The 10,231-nt window shown below is 62.2% G+C and overlaps 1 protein-coding gene across 1 annotated transcript in view; it reads left to right on the top strand.

Moving 5' to 3' along the window:
- The window catches only part of ATP2B4 (ATPase plasma membrane Ca2+ transporting 4), a 55,451-nt gene that overhangs the window by 918 nt on the left and 44,302 nt on the right, over positions 1-10,231 (top strand). The window lies entirely within an intron of this gene.

Below are 10,231 nucleotides of genomic sequence, written 5' to 3'. Positions count from 1 at the left end.
GTGACTCGGGTGGGGGGCGGTGGGGAGGGTGGGATGCGGTGGGGAGGTGCGTGGGGGGTGCCCACGCCACGGCTGGGCACGTCCCCCTCCTGCCTGCACCAATCCAGCTGGGCAGAGCCACGGCAGAGAAAACAGGAGTGGGGAGGCGGAAAATAAATTAAAAAATAAATCAGGGAATCTATTGGAAGCCCGGCTAGGCTCTGGCCTCGTCCGCCTCCTCCTGCCTCTGCCCCCGGCGCTCTCCCTGCATCCCAGCCCCGGCTCCGGAGCCTCCCAGCATCCCTGGCCTGGCTCGGTGGGTCCGTGCCCCCCGTGGGCTGCCCGGCGGCGAGGGCGGGGGGCTGTGCGGAGCTGGGTGGTCCCTCCCTGCTTCGCCAGAGGCGAGTGGAGATGTTGGGAGGGGAGGAGGGACAATAGGTTATTGTGCTCTTATCTCTGGAGACCTGAGCTTGGGTGGGGGTTTGCATTGCGAAGCTCAAACCAGTGCAGCCAGTTTTTGCCCGTGGCCGTGGACCGGCAGCCCTGGACGTGGGTGGACGGGCAGGAGCCGAGGGCAGCGAGCTGGGGTGGAGGTGAGTGCTCGGAGCTCGCCATGGGGCACCCAGAGCCGTCCTGGGGCCGGGGGACCCCGAGCTGAGCCCCCCACCCCAAAACCCCTGGGCTGCGTGGACAAGGCAGGGGCTGCACCGCTGCCTGCGCCCTGCCTGCCTCCAGACACTGCCCTCAATCTTTCGCTTCTCTGAGCACTGAAACGCACCTAAATTATTAAATCATGAGCGAGAGAGGCTGACGCCCCCGCGCTCCGCCAGCCCCACCCCGCCGCGCCCCGGGGATCCCTCCCCAGCCCTGGGCTTCCCTCCCCGGCTGCCCGCTCGGGTGACCCCCCCAGGACCCTCCCCACGGGCTGCCTGGCGGCTCACGGGGGGCTGCAGGTGCCCCTCGGATCTGAGGGATGCAGGACCCTTCCTCAACGGTGAGCGCTGGGTGGGCTTGGAGGCCAAATTGCGCCCTGTGCCTCCCTGGGGCCGGGCTGGATTGCCTCGGGTGCGTGTGGCCGTGGCACGGGGAAGGTGCCGGTGCCGGGATGGTGCCGGTGGAGCTGGGAAGCGCCCAGGGCAGGAGGCAGCGCTTCCCCATTCCTGCCCTGGCACCGCGCATTCCCCGCGGCTCCGGCCCCGTCCCGCCCTGGCCGCCGGCGGGGCCGCGGCTGCCGCGCCCCGTCCGAGCCCCGGCTCCTTCCCCGCTCCCTTCCCGCCTGGAAAAGCGCTGGGAAGTGCTGCGAGCGCTGCAGGTAGAGAGGTTTGAGAGGGCGCAGGCTGTTGTTGGGTGTTGGTTTTTTTTTTTTTTTCCTTTTTTTTTTTTTTTTTTTTTTTCCGCTGGCGATGATGACGGAGGGAATTCCCTGCGCTGCCGGCTCGCCGCTCGCGTGCCGTGGGTCCGCATCTCTTCCCGGGGGATCTATCGCTGTCACCCGAGCCCCGCGACTCCGGAGCAGGGAGCCGCCGTGCCCGAGCCCCCGGGCAGAGGCCGGGCAGGGCGGGGGCAGCCGAAGGGTGGCACAGGTCCTTGGGCAGGATGAGTAAGAGCAGGGAGGGACGGCTGCTCCTCTCCACTATTGTTTAGCAGTCGAAAGCACCGGGGTGGAGCTGAGCCTGGAGTTTCCCCTTGTCCCCAAGCCCTGGTAGACGAACCCGCTCCGTCCCCGCCCGCCCCTCGCCGGGGCCGCGGGTTCTCCGCGCGTTCCCCGCTCCTCTCTCGGGTTATGTGGTTTTTTTTTTTTCCTTTTTCCTGTTTCTCCTCCCTGCTAGGCCACGAGCGGAGTTTTCCCGCAGTGGCCACACGCGCCCGTTCCAGCAGCGCGGGTTGGAGCCTGCGGGGATTTGGGGACCCAAATCTCTGCCGTGGGGGGGACTCGCAGCCGCCGCCCGTTTGCGGTTGCTGCTGCTGCTCCCCGCGCAGGGCCCGGCGAAGGGCTGGCAGCTCCGGCTTCCTCCTCGCCCACGGCTCCTCCCCGCCGGGCACGGCTGCGCCGTGCTGGGAAAGGAAAACGTGCGGTGAGAGCCCGTGGATCCCGCTGGGCTCCGGGAGCGGCTGGGCAGGGAAGGCGCTCGCTGGACAGGGACAGCGAGCCCCGGCTGGGAGGCACGGTGTGGCCGTGGACATGGGTGCGGGTCCTTGGGGAAGTGACCGATGGTCAGTGTGGCCGTGGCAATGGGATGGACATCTTTTGGGAAGTGACCAATGGTCAGTGGAACATGGCAATGGGATGCAGATCCTTGGATGGGAAGTGACCCATCCTCCATATGACCATGCCAATGGGAAGTGACCAAATCTCAGTGTGACCACAACAGTGGGATGCAGGCCCTTACGTGGGAAGTGACCAGTGCTTGGTGTGACCACGGCAGTGGAAGTGACCAGTGCTCTGTGTGACCATGGCAGTGGAAGTGACCAGTGCTCTGTGTGACCACGGCAGTGTGACCGTGGCAGTGGAAGTGACCAGTGCTCGGTGTGACCATGGCAGTGAAAGTGACCGGTGCTCAGTGTGACCATGGTGATGGATGCAGGCCCTTAGATGGTAAGTGGCCACTGCAGCACAAGCGGTGCCACTTCCCTGTTGTCCCCCATCTCCCGTGGCCTGCTGGGAACGCCCGGATCCAGGGATGCTGCAGCATTCCCAGTAAGGAATGGCTGTTTTCACACACCAGAGGGGATCTGGTGTGCAGAGCTGGGAATTTGAACCCATCCCTATCCCCCTCCTGTTGTGCCAGGTGGGAATAGGGATCTGATGGGTGGTGATGGGGCTAGAGATGCTCCCGGGGGAAGGAGCTTTGATGGCAAAGGTGGCAGAGCTGTCCCCAGCCTCCCTCCTCTCCACACTGGTGCAGGCAAAGGTGACCAGCTGGGGAACAGGGACGGGCAGGTGACAGGATCCTGCCCAGCCCAGTGGTTTTTCCAGTGACACTGGGACTGGGAATGTGTTTTGGGGTGCAGGGCCAGCCTTGGGGTCCCTGGGAGCAGTCGGGTGACAGCCACAATCCCTGTCACCTCCTACCAGCACCGAGGCCGAGCTAATGAACCCTGTGACTTTGATGTTTTAATTAGTTGCTTTTGGCTTTAATGCATGGGGATAATAGAGTTTCTATGGACTTATAAACCCTGCCCCTCTGCTGGATCATTAGGAAAAGGGAAAAAAGACACAAGGTAAGCCTGGGAAAGGACAGGAGGGAAGCTGGAGCCCTGTGGAGTGCATAACACCTGCTGGGGTGTCACCCACCCAGCTGGTGACTCTTTTAAACCGCTAATTAAGCACCTTAAATCCTGGGAGAGCTCTGTGTGAGTAAGAGCTGAGTTCAGAGTCCTCCTGCGTTTGTGAGCTTCTGGGAGGGGTCTCAGATTTGAACGTGGGAAGCTGATGCACAGCGAGGCCCCTGGAATCAGGAATTGGGGTTGTGGGATTCCCTTTTGGGGCTGGCCCTGCTCCCTCCAGGGTGACCAGGCCACTGTGGCCCAGGCTGCCGGCGAGGGACATGGGGACCTTCATGGGGTGCTCCTGGGCTGCTTCCTGGGATTTCTGGATCGTGGCATCAAATCCTACATGGGGACTTAAATACAGACCAGGGGGGGTGCAGGTTGGGGAGGGGACACACAGCTGTGACATCAGCAACCCTCTGCCCAAATCCTGCAGCTTTGCAGCGAGGGAAGGGACGTGGGATCGATCATCCATCATGGGATCAATCATCCGTTGCCCAGTGCCAATGGGAGAGCTCCTGGCCTTGGGAATCCCTCCCTTCCCTGCAGCACAGGGGTTGTGACAGCCCCCGGGGCCACACCAGTGCCACACCAGTGCCACACTGCAGGGACCAGTGCCACACCAGTGCCACACTGCACGGACCAGGCCTGTCCCCTGCCACCCGTGCCCACTGCAGCCACTCGGGGCCGGGCCCTGGCGTGTCCCCAGCGGGGGGAACTCCTGGCCAGGGCAGCAGCAGCCAAGGGGAAGCTTCGGCCAAGTGTCGGCGTTTTGTGCTGACGGGGAAACTTTTCCTTCGACGCTTCCACGGCAGGGATGAGTCGGCAGCTGGGCTGAGCCGAGCGGGGCGCCGGGGGCGAGGAGCAGCGCCGATTTTCCCATTCCGTGCCGTATGCCCGTGTTTTGCTGCCGCCGAGGCAGCCGTGGGCTGCGGGAAGGAGCAGCGAGCTGTGCCTGGGCAGAGCAGAGCGCGTAGGAGTCCCCACCCGGAAGAGTTTGTCCGGCGGGGCCGGGGAGGGAGGAATCCGATCCCTCCTTTTCCCAGGCTGGGATCCCAGCGCGCTTGGCTCTCCGTGGCCTTGGCCGGCTCCCCGCTGCCGAACCCCCCCAGCGTGGCTCTGGCCCCCCGCTCATCCCGCCGGGCCGGGAAAGGTCCCGCAGCAGCGATTCCCGACATCTCCTCTTTGTCTGCGGCTCGGAAAGGTCAGCCCTGCCTCGCTCCGTTAAGGAGCTGTAAATAATCCCGCTCCTTGTGCCGCGGGGCCGGCTCCAGGGCTGAGCCCAGCATCCTCCTGCTCCTGCCCGGGCCCAGGAGCCGTGCCAGGGGAGGTGATGCCAGCCCGGGGGGGACGCAGCGCTGCAGAGCCGGGGGGCAGCGGGGTGCGGGCGGCCCGGGGGCGACAGCGGCGTGTCCCATGCCAAGGGCAAGAGTCGGGATGGCTGCTCCCGGCTCCTGCCTTCTCCAGGCTAAAAATAAGCCGCTGGCCCTCACCGTGCTGCCTCTGCTCGGTCTGGGGGGGCTGGCGGTGGGCAGGGGGTGAGTGCAGGCACCGGGGGGACCGCGGGGCAGCGGCAGTGGCAGGGCCTGGGTGGGGTTGGAAGTGACCTTTGCTCTTTGAGCATCGCGGTCGGTGATCGGATTTTCAGGTCCGGGCTCGGATTTCGGGCAGAAGGTGTCTGATTTTCGGCGCCGTTTCTCGAGATGCTAATTAAGGACCCTGCTGCAGCAGCTGGAGCTTTACTGTCCCTTCGCCACCCCTCGCTCAGCCGGGAGGTGCCCGTGGCCCCTGGAATGCCCTCGGCTTTTCGCGCTTCTCGCCTTTTGTTCCTGCTTGGGAATGCCGATGCCTCGCCTCTCCGGGGCTCCAGCCTTTCCAGAGGCTTAGTGGCGTGGCCCTGGAGCATTCCAGCTCCTCGCCTCCCATCCCACCTTCTCGAGAGCTTCTTAAAAATAACCCCGTGTTGCTGGAGCGCTGCTGGGGGCACAGCCCAGGATCTGCTGGTGGGAAAGCTGCTTTCCCACTCCTGCCATTCCACAGGCATCCCAGGGACACCGGGATGGCTCAGTCCTCCAGCACTGTCCCCTCATCCTTGCTCTGTCAAAGCCCCCTGATTTTAGGATGATGCTGGGGGAGATGGGATATCTCCAAGCGGGATCTGCCGGCTGTGGGATTCTCGTGGCACCTGCAGAGCTCAGCCCGGCTGTGTCCCAATCCCGGCGTGACGGATCGCTGCAGCTGGCAGCGCTGAGAGCTTCCCGGAGCTTCCCACTCCAGAGGGGCTTCCTGCTGGAGCTGGGCACGTGGCCATGCCAGCAGCAGGGATCCGGCATGGCCTCGGTGATGGGGACACGCCTGGGGCTGACCCAGGCTGGGAGGGAGCTCGTGCTCCGGCGTGAACCTGAGTTAAACATTATTCCTGCCTCTGGAGCAGGGAGGGATTAGTGCAAGGAGGGAGAGCTCGGTGCAAGGGGGGGAGTGCAGGGAAATGAGGGCAGGCTGGATTTGTGGCTGTGCTGGCAGCTGGGAATGCCAGGCTGGCATTGGAGGAGCCTCAGGATGGCCAGAGGGAGGCTGGAAGAGAGTCACAGTGTGGATGACAGCCTCTGGAACAGAGGGAATGACAACCAGGATTCATCCCGATGGCACAGGCCTGGCTGCCTTCACCCAGGGCTGAATCAGCTGCAGGGAGCCAGGATCAGAGACTTGGCTGGGCTGGGAGAAGCTGGGAAGCGTGGCTGGGATCTTTCCTGGGTGTCCCGCTCTGCAGACGTGGCTCTGAGTCACCACATCCTGCCTGGGAAAGTTTTGGGTCCCCACACTTTCATCGGAGCAGCCGGGCAGGGCTCCGGGATGGGCCTCAGAAGGTCCTGCTGGATTCCCTGTGGGAGCCAGGCCATCCCTAGGGACAAATCCGTGGGGCTGGGGGCCACAAACCCCCGTGTGCAGGCTGGAGCTGGGAGAGGGTGAAGCTCCACATCCTGCATTTTCCAGTGTGACTGGTGCTGGCTATTTTTAGTTGTCCAAATTAAGCTCGCCTTAAATGCTGTCTTTTGAGGTTTCTTTGAGGGAGGAGGCCTGGAGTGGTGTTATTTCCCAAGTGACTGATTGCTCTCCAATCTGACCCCAACTGGACTGGCCAAAAAAATGAAAGGAAGGACCAAAGCTGTGGCTGGGAAGTGTCTCCTCCCCGCAGAGCTGCGCCCGAGGGTGTTTCCTGAGTCAGCAGGATATTTCCTGGGGGAAAGAGAAAGTAAACAACATCCCCATGGGGAAATCCAGCTGGAAAACCTCATCCTGCTACCTGCTCTGGCATCCCCGAGGTGTGCTGTGCCCCTGGGAGCCGACCTGGCTGTTCCACTGGGTGTTAAATCCACGGGTTTCTCATCTCAGGGATGTTTTGGATTTATTGGAGCGTGCTGGGTGCAGGGTTGTGCTCCTAGAGGAGGTGGAAAAGGCTGGAGCCACGGCTGGGGTGCTGAGATGCTGCTCCCTGTTTTGGGGGAGGCTCATCCAGAGGAGGCTGTCCTGCTGTCCATGGATTCTCCAGAATGGATACAGCCCATCCCATGGGCTCCAAACCCATCCTCGCCATGCTCCAGCTCCATATCCACCACTGGATTCTCTTGTGCCAGCTCCTGACCCGCTGCCTTTCATCCCTTCCCATTCCCTGCTTCCCTTCTTGGCACTGTTTTCCCACCTCTCCCCGTCCTTGGATGCGCTCTGTGCCTGTCTCACCTCACTGGGCACCTGCTGGAGCATCCCCCACCCAGAGCTGGCTGCAGGAATGGCCTTTCCTCCCCTGCTTCCCCTCCCTCCCTCCCTGCAGCAGCAGCAGCAGCAGCAGCCGGGCGTTTCCGTGCAGGTCAGCAGCCAGGGGATCCTCCGGCTCCTGCAGTCGGACGTGAAGTGCATGGAATCCCGGGAAGATGCTGCAGATGGAGTTTCTGCAGCGCCGGGGGGACGGGGCCCTGCGGCCCCAGGGGCTGGAGCGAGGAGCTGGAAGTGTTTCCTGGTGCTTCCAGGCTCGGGACTGTCCCTTTTCCCTGTGGAAAGGACAATGAGGGAGCCTCCCTTCCTCCTCCCACTCCCCCGGACGCAGCTGCCTGCACGCCTGGCCTTGTTGTGTCTCAGTCCCTGGGACCTGGCTGGGATCTGTCCCCTCTCGGGGTGATCCTTTGGGAACAGGGTCGCTGGGAAGGGATCCAGGAAAAGCCAGCAGGGAGCAGAGGGATTTTCCCAAATCTAAGCCTCCTTACCCAGGACCTGCCTCCCCTCGAGTGTGGGAGCAGCCAAGATGGTGCTGGGTGATCCCAAACAGTTCTGAGGGATCCCAAATAGTTTTGAGGGACCCCAGACAGTTCTGGGGGACCCCAAACAGTGCTGGACAACCCCAATCCAGGCTCCCACCTTGAATTCCTGCTCTCCTTGTTATTCCAGGAGCAAACCCCCCTGCCCAGCCCCTGCCTGGGCTCTGTGGGAGGTGATGGAGAGGGTGAGGAAGGCCCCTGATACTGCAGGGAAAATGCTGGGGAAGGGAAGAGGAGCCAAAGGCTTGGGAATGGAGGGGATTCTGGCAGGCAGAGCAATCCCAGGCGGGACAGCTGGGCTGGAGGGGAATCCTGCCCGTGGGTTTGGCATTTTTCCATTGGGATGGGGAGAGGGAATCACAGCCTGAGCCACGGGTGTGTGTGTCCCTGCTGGGCACCAGTGTCCGGGGGATCCCTCACTGTGTTCCTGGGATCCCTTGCTGTGTTCCCATGGATCCCTCACTGTGATCCTGGGATCCCTTGCTGTGTTCTCATGGATCCCTCACTGTGTCCCTGGGATCCCTTGCTGTATCCTCGTGGATCCCTCGCTGTGTTCCTGGGATCCCTCACTGTGTTCCCATGGATCCCTTGCTGTGTCCCACAGATCCCTCACTGTATTGTCACGGATCCCTCACTAGATTCCAGGGATCCCTCACTGTATTCCATGGATCCCCCACTCTATTCCATGGATCCCCCACTCTATTCCATGGATCCCCCACCCTATTCCATGGATCCCTCACTCTGTTCCCGGGATCCCTCTCCCTTGGCTCCGGCGCCGCGCGGTGCCAGCGCAGTGCCCCTAACACCGGGATTTTCCCACTAATCTGGGCCCTATCGCTGCTAAAGCCGCAATTATCCCGGGATTAGCGCTGGTGCTTAGAGCCCCACCTGGGGCAGGGCCGGCCGTGCCAGCGCCTCCCACGGTCCTGGCTCCGGCCAGGACAGAGGGGCCGGTGGCCACTGTCACCTCGGGTGACCCCAGCGCTGCTTTGTCCCTCTTGTCTGGAGGCTGGGCAGGGGCTGTGGGGCTTTGGGGGGCGTTATTTGGGGTGTGAGCCCCCCCAGCAGCGCCGTGTCCTTGTCCCTGTTGTGTCTGAGGTTGAGCTCGTCCAAGCAAGGCCGGGCTGGGCTTGGAGCACCCTGGGATAGTGGGAGGTGTCCCTGCCCAGGGAATGGGATCAGCTTTAAGGTCTCTTTCATCCCAGTCCATTCTGGGATTCCATCCCAGCATCATTGCAGGTGGTTTTTTGGGGGGAGCTGGGATTTATGGCAAAGCCATGCACGAGGGGCTGGAAGGGCTCGGTCCCTCCTTGCAGAGATGTGATGTGTCTGTCCAAGGGAAGGGATATCCCAGTCTGCCGGGGTTACTGGTGCAGCTGGGAGGTGCTGGGAGGAGGGAACACGTGGGGTTGGATGTGGCATAAACAGGATGGCAGGTCAGGACTGGGCCGGGAGCGCCGGGCTGCGGGGCGGAGGTGAGGAGGTGGGGCTGGGAATGACAGGGCTGGGAATGTCAGGGTTGGGAATGACAAGGCTGGGAATGGCAGGGTTGGGAATGTCAGGGGTGGGGATGACGGCTGGGAATGACAAGGCTGGGAATGGCAGGGTTGGGAATGTCAGGGGTGGGGATGACGGCTGGGAATGACAAGGCTGGGAATGGCAGGGTTGGGAATGTCAGGGGTGGGGATGACGGCTGGGAATGACAAGGCTGGGAATGGCAGGGTTGGGAATGACAAGGCTGGGAATAATAAGGCTGGCAATCTCAGGGTTGGGAATATCAGGGCTGGGAATGACTGACAGGGCTGGGAATGACACCCCAAACTCCATGGCTCCAGATCGGGGTGACAGTGGGTTGGCAGCAGGACAAAGTGCAATTTCAGGGAGCAAAGAGCCCCATCCAGTTGGAATCATGGCCCATGATGGTGATGATGATGATGGTGGTGGTGGCTCTCCCCAACTCATAGAATCAGCACTTAATTAAAGCCCGCTAACGGTTTTTAATTGCTCTGACTCCCCCTGAACGGGAGCGTGGTGCCTGCTCGGGATTAGGGCAGTGCCTGGTGGGAAGCACAGCTCGAACAAAACTCCTCTCAAAAGCACATCCAGGGTTATTCCAAGGTTTTTTTTCCATCCCTCAGAGACAGTTCCTCCAAAACACCGGCGGGGTTCAGCTGGGCCGGGGTGTCGGGGTGGGGTGAGACCCTGTGGGTCACCCCCTGAGTGAGGGGTGCCCAGGGTGGTGCCCAGGGTGGTGCCAGCCTCTCCCACCCACCCACCCTGGATCCCTCACGGTGCCTCCAGGCATTTCCCACCCCCCAGCCCCTTTCCTCCCAGCCTAGATTCACTCCCATATTTATTTTCCAAGCTGATTCCTGCTGTTTGCCCAAATCTTCGCTTCTGCCACCTCGGGGGGCCGGGGAAGGAGGACCGAGGGAGGCTCCCGGGGGTGGCTGTGCCCCCTCCCAGCTCATCCCAGCTTTCCCTGCCCCTTGCCCTGCCCCTCCCCATGCTCTCCTGGCCCATCTGGCTCTCCCCTCCTATTTCTCCATATTTTCCAAGCTCTGATTTGCCTCTCCCGCCTATTTTTTTTTTTTTTTTTTTTTTTTTTTTTTTTTTTTTTTTTTTTTTTTTTTCCCCCCACCCCCCCCCCGCCCCCCCCCCCCCCGGGTGGC

Source organism: Pyrgilauda ruficollis, unplaced genomic scaffold, assembly GCF_017590135.1.
Source record: "Pyrgilauda ruficollis isolate IOZ18807 unplaced genomic scaffold, ASM1759013v1 scaffold247, whole genome shotgun sequence".
NCBI classification, from domain to species: domain Eukaryota; kingdom Metazoa; phylum Chordata; class Aves; order Passeriformes; family Passeridae; genus Pyrgilauda; species Pyrgilauda ruficollis.
Note: the sequence above shows the minus strand (reverse complement) of the source record. Positions and strands in the feature narration are given on the sequence as shown.